Here is a 13,334-nt window from a genome sequence, read left to right on the forward strand (position 1 = left end):
CATGACCTTAGTGCAAATCCTCTCTCGTAACACTTCCCTCACCTTTGGATCATGATCTGCATCAAATCCAGCAAGTTGAACCTCCCCATGTGGTTATTTCCATTTAAATTCTATTCAAACAAATTTCTGTCTTCTCTTCTAGCTCTTGGAGATTTTCAAAGGAACTCCATTTTCTGTTTTGATTTTTGCCCCCAAACCAACTCTTCTCCCTGGTCCTTTGTACCCTCAACCTAGAACCATGAAGATCCACTGGTCTTCAGTTCAAAATTTTCAAACTACACTTGCTGCAAGTTTGGACCAGATTTGCCAAATTTGGTGAAATTCATTCCAAACCTTCTCCAAAAAATTCCAAGTAAAATCAGGCAGTCTCTGGGTGCATTGAGTGGTCATCTCACCAAGTTACAGCTCCAGAAAAATTTATCTCATAGCCAAAACCTCCTGTCGAACACCTGCAGTGCATGGTCATTGTCAAGTTCAGAGTTTCAGAGATTCAGTCAAGTGGCCGCTGTCGTTTTCTTCAGAAGCGGGCGTCGATCTCGCCAGTGCCACCGCGTCGCCTTGCTCCTCGTCCCCGCCCTCTTGTTCCTGCACCGCACGAACGCCTGGCGCCTTGCGGGCGTCGGCGACGAGCAGCAGAAGGTGCGCCGCCCCGTGACCGACGCCGGCGGCGGCTTTGCGGACGCCAGTAGGAGACACGGCGCCGACGATGCCACCCAGCGCCGCCCAAACCACCGGAGCTCGCCGCGCGGTCTTCCACTCCCCCGAACGCGCTACCGCTCTCGTCGTGAACCGCAGGGCGCGGAGCGCGCTCTCTGCCGCCGTTGAGCCCGTGCGGTCACCTCACCGTGGACCGACGCCATTACGCCAAGACCGACCCCGTTTAACTGCAAAACGAGTCCAGTAACCTCTACTGATGCTGCCCGGCCGCTCAAACCCCCTGCCAATCCACTGCCCCGCCGTAATCGCTCGCCGGAGATTCTCCGTTCACGGCCACCCCGTCGATCTGCCTATAAATGAAGGCCCCGAGCTTCAACTCGAGCACCCACCAGCACTACACTCCCCCTAGAGCACGCCGAGCCACTGGAAGAGCCCCGAGGAGGTCTCCTTCCTCGACTCCGGCCGCCGCGACCCGCCACGGGATCCAGCCCGATTCGCCCCCGTGTGTGCTCCTCCGCCTCCATTCTCTTACCAGTAGCTTCACCATGCACCCCTCTTTCTGACCCGCACTTCAATTAGAAGCTTGCAGCCCTCCACCGGAGTTCCCCATCCTCACCCGAGCCGCTGTCCGCCGGAGAAAGTGTCGCCATCGACGTAGTGCTCCCCGTTGGACGAGTCCACCACCCCCCGACGCGGAAGAGGACACTGAAGCTCTTGGTACCCTCCGTTCCTCCTAACTCGCCGTGGTTCGACGCCGGCGTCCACCGCAGTCTTCGGGCGCCGGCGAGCTTTTCAAACCTGACATGTGGACCCCGCATGTCAGCCTCTGTTCTTTTATTCGCGAACCGTTTTCTGTTGGCGCCTTCGGGCAGAATACGTTTTCTCCTTTGCGCTTGCGCATTCCTAGCCGAAGCGTTTTCTGTTTTCTCGGTTAAAACCCTGGAACTTTTCTGTTTCATTACAGATAAGTCCCTGGACAGAAACCTTTATAACTTTTTAATAAAAATGGTATTTTTGAGTGATTCTTTTTCTGACAATCTTCAAATTTTGTCTAGTTTTTTATGGGATTTATTTGAAAAATATTTGGAAAGGTTTCAGTGCATGTGTTGGTTTTCACGTTAGTACCCGTTTCGTGCTTGCCGTAGGTTCCGGGGGAGGTGACGGAGCCGCGAACTTCGCCGAGCTAGACTCCGACTTCTCCGAACCAGGCAAGCATATTTTGAACATTTGATATGACAGATGTTTTACATGTTCACGTGAGAGTTTGTGCGTGGCATATGGGTGTCGGTAAATACCTCGTTGCTTGTAAGGCAACGACCCGGTTGTTCCAAAGTTGCAATGACCTCTGATGAGAGGTGGCCTAATCATGTGGTGACATGAGGGGCAATAAGGTGGTACTGTTGTAGCATGCCAGCCTTGCGTCACCCGACTCGCTTCGACGTGAACGTGGTTGGAGCCACGTTATCGATCTTTTTCCGCATGTTCCGAGGTTGCGATGATCTCTGATGAGAGATGGCCAAATCATGTGGTGACATGAATGGCAGCAAGGTGGTACTGTTGTAGCATGCCAGCCTTGCGACATTCGACTTTCTCCAACGTTAACGTGGTTGGAGCCGCGTTACCGTTCTTTCCCCTTTCCGTGCTACCACATGTCTCATTGCCAGGATGCGGTTTAGTAAGTTGGTAACCTCTTTCCGTGTACACACCAAACAGAGAGGTCGGGATGATGGTACCTTGGCCTAGGATTAAAGCCAGTCATTCGGTCAGGGGGCATGGGTGTTTCCGGTTGGGACCGAGAGGGGGGGCACCCCCTTAAAGCGTGCTTATAGAAATTTGATCCCATGCTACGCGAGGTTGTAGCCTCCCCGTCTCAAGGTTTTTCTTGAAAGTTGCCGAGGGTGATCCCTGGCTCCGGATGGTTGAATTGGGTGTGTACTGGTTAGACGTGTTTCTTCCAAAACACCGTAGATGGAACTAGTCCCCGTCACTACTGAAATCCGTTGGCTGTGGTTAAGTACAAACTCTGCAGAGTCAATTCTTTCCAAATCATCGTACCCACGACCAAGCAGTGTAAGAATTATATCCATATCTATCTGTGTGACAAAACTTGCCCCGGCGAACAAGCTCAAGTGGTAAATCCAGATTTATTGTTATTCCTGCGGATGGACTAACTTTATATTTGTCTCATGCCTGTGATAATTTATGTTCCCAAACTATTGTATTATTGAGTTGTGATATAAGCCCTTTATGTGACGTCACGCAGACGTCCGACTGTGGCATGTACTTGTTTCTTACTTTAAATATAAGCCCTTTATGCGATGTCGCTCAGACGTCCGACTGCGGCATGCACTGTCTATTATTTCTTTTATAAGCCCTTTATGTGGTGTCGCCCCGACGCCCGACTGTGGCATTATTGTTCCGCATTTTCCGCTCGAGGAGTCTTTCAGACACTCGTTTGGCACCCGCATTAATATTCTGCATTTTCCGCTCGAGGAGTCTTTCCGACACTCGTTTGGCACCAGTATTACTATTCTGCAGTTTCCGCTCGAGGCGTCATTCAGACCCTCGCTTGGCACCCAGTATTTATTACCGTTATGTCTAAGCGCACCAGTTAACTTGTTCATATGCTTCATGTTTACATTTGTTATATCTTATGTCCGAACTGTCTTGCGAGTACTTTCATAGTACTCACCTGGCTTGTTGATTTGGCCAGATGTTGACGTAGGCGATCTCTTGGATGAAGAGTTTGATAGCGCATCCGATGCCTAGAGGAGTCCCAGTCAGTCCTGCGCGATCCCGGATATTGCTCACTTGTATTGTATACGCTTCCGCCCCCCGCAATAAGTCTTCTCGAGCCTCACTCCGACGCTCGAAGAGCTGTAGTCTTCTGGAATCATATCACTCGCTTCGCGGTGATATTTCCACCACCGTTATTATCGTGAGTTAGTAGTTGCCACCCTATCCGCCGTTTTGTTTTAACGGCGCGCATGTAATAAATTGTTGGGCAGTCTCTGCTCAACCTTGTATTATATTTAGTACTCCTGGTATTTTTCTTCTGTGACCAAGATATTGTCTACCACTGAGAAGGAATTCTTCCTCGCTGGTCCGTAAAAGGGATTGGTCTCTCAATAATTATTTTATTGAAAAACCGGTCGTGACATGAGATCTGATAGAGATAGATAAACAGCAAAGTAAATTTTACGGTATTTTTGGTTTATAGATTGGGAAGTAAAAGATTTCAAAGGAAGTAAATTGGAAACTAATATTGTAGATCGGAAACTTATATGATGGAAAATAGAAGATTATACGATGGAAAATAGACCCGGGGGCCATAGGTTTCACTAGAGGCTTCTCTCAAGATAGAAAATATTATGGTGGGTGAACAAATTACTGCTGAGCAATTGATAGAAAAGCGTAAAGTTATGACGATATCTAAGGCAATGATCATGAATCTAGGCATCGCGTCCGTGTCAAGTAGATGAAGACGAAAGAGGGGATGCCCCAAGCTTAGGCTCTTGGTTATCATTGAATTTTACCTCGGGGTGCCTTGGGCATCCCCAAGCTTAGGCTCTTGCCACTCCTTATTCCATAATCCATCAAATCCTTACCCGAAACTTGAATACTTCACAACACAAAACTCAACAGAAAATCTCATAAGCTCCGTTAGTATAAGAAAATAAAACCCCACTTTTGGTACTGTTGTGAACTCATTCTTTATTTATATTGGTGTAATATCTACAGTATTCCAACTTTTCCATGGTTCATACCCCCCGATACTAGCCATAGATTCAACAATATAAGCAAACAACACATAGAAAAAAGAATCTGTCAAAATAGAAGAGTCTGTAGCAATATGGATATTTCGAATATTTCCGTAACTCCAAAAATTCTGAAAAATTACGACGACCTAAGCAATTTGTTTATTACTCTTCTGAAAAAATAATCAACTCAAAAGCACGCTTCTTTAAAATGAGAATTATTTTCCTAGGCGCAAAAGTTTCTGTTTTTCGGCAAGATCACATCAACTATCACCGTAATCTATCCCAAAGGTCTTACTTGGCACAAACACTAATATAACACAAAACCACATATAACGAGAGGCTAGATGAATTATTTAATGCAAAACAGAACCTAAAATGCAAATGCAAAACTAAAATTGGGTTGCCTCCCAACAAGCGCTATTGTTTAACGCCCTTAGCTAGGCATAAATCACGAATAGATCTAGGTATTCTCATCTCCCCCTTTTGGGAGACAAAGAGAAAAATTCTTATCCATGGCATTTATCTTTCTATTTTGTGAAAGCACATGGCCATTAATAGTAGAAGAAAGATTAGGCACATTACGAAAATTTGCATCTAAACTAGCCTTCATCTCTTCGATTATTTCATTTTGATAGAAACCCATAATAGCAGTTGATTCAACACCCTTTTCCTTGGGGTTCCCAAATATGGTTTTCATCTTCTCATAAGTGTCGACGGCATCCCCTCCAAGAAAACTATTTTCAAATATAGAATCCAAAACTTGCTTAAAAGAAGGAGGTAGGCCAATATAAAAGCTTTTTAAATATAGCTCAATCTGATATTGGGGCACATAGCTAGCTCGAATCCTCAACAGCCTATCCCAAGCATCTTTCTAAGATTCATCGAGCAACTAACAAAAAATTTCGGGATCATCTTCATAAAAATAGAAATCTTCCTTAACCACCGCGGTAAATATTTCCACAGCATCATTGTTTATGAGGTTAGAAAGGAGGGAGGGGTCATCCAAAGCACTAAAACCCGGGAGAAAACCCTTAGCCCTTCTAGAGTCGGCCATGGAGGTAGAGACGAATGGAAGAGAAGCGAAAAAAGGAAAATCTTTTCAAAAATCATTTTAGAAGTGGGGCAGAGGAAAACGAGAGGCTAATGGCAAATAATGTAATGCGAGAGATGAGAGTTTATGTTGGGTACTTGGTATGTCTTAACTTGGCGTAGATCTCCTCGGCAATGGCGCAGAAATTGGCAAGTTGACGGGAGACAAATCTTGACTTGACTTGGCGTAAATCTCCCCGGCAACGGCGCCAGAAATTCTTCCTACTACTTCTTGAGCTTGTGCTGGTTTTTTCCCTTGAAGATGAAAGGGTGATCCAGGAAACTAGAGTAAGTATTTCCCTTAGTTTGATAACCAAGGTATCAATCTAGAAGGAGACAACGAACAAGTCACCGAATACCTGCACAAACAATCAACAACTTGCACCCTACGCAATAAAGGGGTTGTCAATCCCTTCACGGTTATTTGCAAAAGTGAGATCTGATAGAGATAGATAAACGGTAAAGTAAATATTTTGGTATTTTTAGTTTATAGATCAAAAAGTAAAAGATTGCAAAGGAAGTAAATCGGAAACTAATATTGTAGATCAGAAACTTAAAAGATGGAAAATAGAAGATTATACGATGGAAAATAGACCCGGGGGCCATAGGTTGGACTAGAGGCTTCTCTCAAGATAGAAAATATTAAAATGATTGAAGAATTACTGCCGAGCAATTGATAGAAAAGCGCAAAGTTATGACGATATCTAGGCAATGATCATGAATATAGGCATCACGTCTGTGTCAAGTAGACCAACTCCAGCCTACATCTACTACTATTACTCCACACATCGACCGACTCCTGCCTGCACCTAGAGTATTAAGTTCATAGAACAGAGTAGCGCATTAAGTAAGATGACATGATGTAGCAGGATAAACTCAAGCAATATGAAGAAAACCCCATCTTGTTATCCTCGATGGCAACAATTCAATACGTGTCGGTTCCCCTTCTGTCAATGGGATCATGCACCGCAAGATTGAACCCAAAGCTAAGCACTTCTCCCGTTGCAAGAAAAACCAATCTAGTTGGCCAAACCAAATCAATAGTTCGAAGAGACTTGCAAAGATATCAAATCATGCATTTAAGAATTTAGAGAAGATTCAAATAATATTCGTAGATAAGCTGATTATAAATCCACAATTCATTGGATCTCGGCAGACACACCGAAAAAAGGTATTACATCGCATAGATGTCCAAGAACAACGAGGAAAACATGGTATTGAGAATCAAAGAGATAGAATAAGCCATCTAGCTACCAGCCATGGACCCGTAGGTCTAAGGTCAACTACTCACGCTTCATCGGAGAGGCAATGGTGTTGATGTAGAAGCCCTCCGTGATCGATTCCCCCTCTGGCAGAATGCCGGACAAGGCCCCTAAACGGGATTTCATGGGTACAGAAGGTTGTGGCGGTGGAAAAGTGTTTTCGTGGCTCTCCTGATTGGTTTTGGAATATTTGAGAATATATAGGCGGAATAAATAGGTCGGTGGAGTCACGAGGGGCCCACAAGGGTGGGGGCGTGCCCTATCCCCTGGGCGTGCCCTCTGTCCTTGTGGCTGCCTCATGGCTTCCCTGACTTGCACTTCAAGTCCTCTGGATGTCTTCTGGTCCAAGAAAAATCATCACGGAAGTTTCATTCCGTTTGGACTCCGTTTGGTATTCCTTTTCTGCGAAACTCTAAAACAAGGGAAAACAGAAACTGGCATTGGGCTCTAGGTTAATAGGTTAGTCCCAAAATAATATAAAATAGCATATTAGTGCATATAAAACATCCAAAACAGATAATATAATAGCATGGAACAATAAAAAAATTATATATACGTTGGGGACGTACCAAGCATCCCCAAGCTTAATTCCTGCTCGTACTTGAGTAGGTAAATGATAATTTTTTATGTGGAATGCTACCTAACATATTTATCCATGTAATTTCTTTTATTGTGGCATGAATGTTCAGATCCGTATGATTCAAAACAAAAGTTTAATATTGACATAAAAACAATAATACTTCAAGCATACTAACAAGGCAATTAAGTCTTCTCAAAATAACATGGCCAAAGAAAGCTTATCCCTACAAAATCATATAGTCTGGCTATACTCCATCTTCATCACACAAAATATTCAAATCATGCACAACCCCGATGACAAGCCAAGCAATTGTTTCATACTTTTGATGTTCTAAAACTTTTTCAACTTTCACGCAATACATGAGCGTGAGCCATGGATATACCACTATTGGTGGAATAGACGATGGTTGTGGAGAAGACAAAAAGAAGGAGATAGTCTCACATCAACTAGGTGTATCAACGGGCTATGGAGATGCCCATTAATAGACATCAATGTGAGTGAGTAGGGATTGCCATGCAATGGATGCACTATAGCTATGAGTTTATGAAAGCTCAAAAAATAAACTAAGTGGGTGTGCATCCAACTTGCTTGCTCACGTAGACCTAGGGCAATTTGAGGAAGCCCATCATTGGAATATACAAGCCAAGTTCTATAATGAAAACTTTACACTAGTATATGAAAGTGACAATATAGGAGACTCTCTATCATGAAGATCATGGTGCTACTTTGAAGCACAAGTGTGGTAAAAGGATAGTATCATTGCCCCTTCTCTCTTTTCTCTCATTTTTTTATTTGGGTCTTCTCTCATTTTTTTATTTGGGTCTTCTCTCATTTTTTTGGCCTCTTTTTTTATTCGTCCGGAGTCTCATCCCGACTTGTGGGGGAATCATAGTCTCCATCATCCTTTACTCACATGGGATAATGCTCTAATAATGAAGATCATCACACTTTTATTTACTTACAACTCAAGAATTACAACTTGATACTTAGAACAAAATATGATTCTATGTGAATGCCTCCAGCGGTGTACCGGGATATGCACTGAATCAAGAGTGACATGTATGAAAGAATTATGAACGGCGGCTTTGCCACAAATATGATGTCAAGTACATGATAATGCATAGCAATATGACAATGACGGAGCGTGTCATAATAAACAGAACGGTGGAAAGTTGCATGGCAATATATCTCGGGATGGCTATGGAAATGCCATAATAGGTAGGTATGGTGGTTGTTCTGAGGAAGGTATATGGTGGGTTTATGGTACCGGCGGAAGTTGCGCGGCACAAGAGAGGCTATAAATGGTGGAAGGGTGAGAGTGCTTACAATCCATGCCTCAACATTAATCATAAAGAACTCATATACTTATTGCAAAAATCTATTAGTTATCGAAATGTAGTACTACGCGCATACTCCTATGGGGATAGATTGGTAGGAAAAGACCATCGCTCGTCCCTGACCGCCACTCAAAAAGAAGACAATCAATAAATAAATCATGCTCCGACTTCATCACAAAACGGTTCACCATACGTGCATGCTACGGGAATCACAAACTTTTACCACAAGTATTTCTCAAATTCACAATTACTCAGTAGCATGACTCTAATATCCGAAAGGTCTTACTTGGCGCAAACACTAACTAAGCACACAAAACAACATCAAACGAGAGGCTAGATGAATTATTTAATGCAAAAAAGAACCTAAAAAGCAAAATCAAAACTAAAATTGGGTTGCCTCGCAAAAAGCGCTGTTGTTTAACGCCCTTAGCTAGGCATAAAACACGAATAGATCAAGGTATTCTCATCTCCCCCTTTTGGGAAACAAAGAGAAAATTTCTTATCCATGGCATTTATCTTTCTATTTTGTGAAAGCACATGGCCATTAATATTAGAAGAAAGATTAAGCACATCACGAAAAGTTGCATCTACACTAACCTTCATGTATTTGATTATTTCATTTTGATAGAAACCCATAATAGCAGTTGATTCAACACCCTTTTCCTTGGGGTGCCCAAATATGGTTTTCATCTTCTCATAAGTGTCGATGGCATCCCCTCCAAGAAAACTATTTCCAAATATAGAATCCAAAACTTGCCTAAAAGAAGGAGGTAGGCCAATATAAAAGCTTTTTAAATATATCCCAATTTGATATTGGGGTACATAGCTAGCTCGAATCCTCAACAGCCTATCCCAAGCATCTTTCAAAGATTCATCAAGCAAATAGCGAAAAATTCCGGGATCATCTTCGTCAAAATTGGAATCTTCCTTAACCACCCCAGTAAGTCTTTCCATAGCATCATTATTTATAAGCTTAGAAAGGACAGAGGGGTCATCCAAAGCAGTAAAACCTGGGACAAAACCCTTAGCCCTTTCTAGAGTCGGCCATGGAGGTAGAGACGAACAGAATAGAAGCGAAAAAAGGCAAATCTTTTTGAAAATCGTTCTAGAAGTAGGGAAGAGAAAAACGAGAGGCGAATGGGAAATAATATAATGCGAGAGATGAGAGTTTATGATGGGTAGTTGGTATGTCTTGACTTGGCGCAGATCTCCTCGGCGACGGTGCGAGAAATTGGCAAGTTGATGGGAAACAAATCTTGACTTGACTTGGCATAAATCTCCCGGCAACGACGCCAGAAATTATTCCTGCTACTTCTTGAGCTTTCGTTGGTTTTTCTCTTGAAGAGGAAATGGTGATGCAGCAAAGTAGTTGTCACGACCGGTTTTTCAATAAAATATTTATTGAGAGACCAGTCCCTTTTACGGACCAGCGAGGAAGAATTCCTTCTCACTGGTAGACAATATCTTGGTCACAGAAGAAAAATACCAGGAGTACTAAATATAATACAAGGTTGAGCAGAGACTGCCCAACATTTCATTACATGCACGCCGCTAAAACAAGACGGCGGATAGGGTGGCAAACTACCAACTTACGATAATGACGGTGGTGGAAATACACCGCGAAGCGAGTGATATGACTCCAAAAGACTACAGCTCTTCGAGCGTCGGAGTGAGGCTCGAGGAGACTTATTGCGGGTGGCGGAAGCGTAAACAATACAAGTGACCAAAATCCGGGATCGCGCAGGACTGACTGGGACTCCTCTAGGCGTCGGACGCGCTATCAAACTCTTCATCCAAGAGATCGCCTTCGTCAACATCTGGCCAAATCAACAAGCCAGGTGAGTACTATGAAAGTACTCGCAAGACAGTTCGGACATAAGATATAACAAATGTAAACATGAAGCATATGAACAAGTTAACCGGTGCGATTAGACATAGCGGTAATAAATACTGGGTGCCAAGCAAGCGTCTGAATGACGCCTCGAGCGGAAACTGCAGAATAGTAATACTGGTGCTAAACGAGTGTCTGAAAGACTCCTCGAGCGGAAAATGCGGAATATTAATGCGGGTGCCAAACGAGTGTCTGAAAGACCCTCGAGCGGAAAATGCGGAATATTAATACGGGTGCCAAACGAGTGTCTGAAAGACTCCTTGAGCGGAAAATGCGGAATAATAATGCCACAGTCGGGCGTCGGGGCGACACCACATAAAGGGCTTATAACAAAAAAAATAAAGACAGTGCATGCCGCAGTCGGACGTCTGAGCGACATCACATAAAGGGCTTATATTTAAAGTGAGAAACGAGTACACGCCACAGTCGGACGTCTGCGCGACGTCTCATAAAGGGCTTATATCACAACTCATTAATACAATAGTTTGGGAAACATAAATTATCACAAGCATGAGACAAATATAAAGTTAGTCCATCCACAGGAATAACAATAAATCTGAATTTACCACTTGAGCTTGTTCACCAGGGACAAGTTTTTCACACAGATAGATATGGATATAATACTTACACTGCTTGATCATAGATACGATGATTTGGAAAGAATTGACTCTACAGAGTTTGTACTTAACCACAGCCAACGGATTTCAGTAGTCACGGGGACTAGTTCCGTCTACGGTGTTTTGGAAGAAACACGTCTAACCAGTACACACCCAATTCAACCATCCGAAGCCAGGGATCACCCTCAGCAACGTTCAAGAAAAACCTTGAGACGGGGAGGCTACAACCTCGCGTAGCATGGGATCAAATTTCTATACGCGCGCTTTAAGGGGGTGCCCCCCCTCTCGGTCCCAACCGGAAACACCCATGCCCCCTGACCGAATGACTGGCTTTAATCCTGGGCCAAGGTACCATCATCCCGGCCTCTCTGTTTGGTGTGTACACGGAAAGAGGTTACCAACTTACTAAACCGCATCCTGGCAATGAGACATGTGGTAGCACGGAAAGGGGAAAGAACGGTAACGCGGCTCCAACCACGTTAACGTCGGAGAAAGTCGGATGACGCAAGGCTGGCATGCTACAACAGTACCACCTTGCTGCCCTTCATGTCACCACATGATTAGGCCATCTCTCATCAGAGATCATCGCAACTTTGCGACACGCGGGAAAAGATCGATAACGTGGCTCCAACCACGTTAACGTCGAAGAAAGTCGGATGACGCAAGGCTGGTATGCTACAACAGTACCACCTTGCTGCCCTTCATGTCACCACATGATTAGGCCACCTCTCATCAGAGGTCATCGTAACTTTGGAACAACCGGGTCGTTGCCTTACAAGCAACGAGGAATTTACCGACACTCATTTGCCACGCACAAACTCTCACGTGAACATGTAAAACACCTGTCATATCAAATGTTCAAAACATGCTTGCCTGGTTCGGAGAAATCGGAGTCTAGCTCGGCGAAGTTCGCGGCTCCGTCACCTATCCCGGAACCTACGGCAATCACGAAACGGGTACTAACGTGAAAACCAACACATGCACAGAAACTCTTCCAAATAATTTTCAAATAAATCCCATAAAAAACTAGACAAAATTTGAAGATTGTCAGAAAAATAATCACTCAAAAATACTTTTTATTAAAAAGTTATAAAGGTTTCTGTCCAGGGACTTATCTGTAATGAAACAGAAAAGTTCCAGGGTTTTAACTGAGAAAACAGAAAACGCTTCGGTTGGGAATGCGCAAGCGCAAAGGAGAAAACGTATTCTGCCCGAAGGCGCCAACAGAAAACGGTTCGCGAATAAAAGAACAGAGGCTGACACGCGGGGTCCACATGTCAGGTTTGAAAAGCTCGCCGGCGCCCGAAGACTGCGGTGGACGCCGGCGTCGAACCACGGCGAGTTAGGGGGAACGGAGGGTACCAAGAGCTTCAGCGTCCTCTTCCGCGTCGGTGGGTGGTGGACTCGTCCAACGGGGAGCACCACGTCGACGGCGACACTTTCTCCGGCGGACGGCGGCTCGGGTGAGGATGGGGAACTCCGGTGGAGGGCTGCAAGCTTCAAATTGACGTGTGGGTCAGCAAGAGGGATGTATGGTGAAGCTACTGGCAAGAGAATGGAGGCGGAGGAGCACACACGGGGGCGAATCGGGCTGGATCCCGTGGCGGGTCGCGTCGGCCGGGGTCGAGGAAGGAGACCTCCTCGGGGCTCTTCCAGTGGCTAGGCGTGCTCTAGGGGGAGTGCAGTGCTGGTGGGTGCTCGAGTTGAAGCTCGGGGCCTCTATTTATAGGCAGATCGGCGGGGTGGCCGTGAACGGAGAATCTCCGGCGAGCGATTACGGCGGAGCAGTGGATTGGCAGGGTGTTTGAGCGGCCGGGCAGCATCAGTGGAGGTTACTGGATTCGTTTTGCAGCTAAACGGGGTCGGTCTTGGCGTAATGGCGTCGCTCCACGGTGAGGTGACCGCACGGGCTCAATGGCGGCAGAGAGCGCGCTCCGCGCCCTGCGGTTCACGACGAGAGCGGCAGCGCGTTTGGGGGAGTGGAAGGCCACGCGGCGAGCTCCGGTGGTTTGGGCGGCGCTGGGTGGCGTCGTCGGTGCCGTGTCTCCCGCTGGCGTCCGCAAAGCCGCCGCCGGCGTCGGTCACGGGGCGGCGCACCTTCTGCTGCTCGACGCCGACGCCCGCAAGACGCCAGGCGTTC

The sequence above is a fragment of the Aegilops tauschii genome, chromosome 3 (genome assembly GCF_002575655.3).
Source record: "Aegilops tauschii subsp. strangulata cultivar AL8/78 chromosome 3, Aet v6.0, whole genome shotgun sequence".
Lineage (NCBI taxonomy): Eukaryota > Viridiplantae > Streptophyta > Magnoliopsida > Poales > Poaceae > Aegilops > Aegilops tauschii.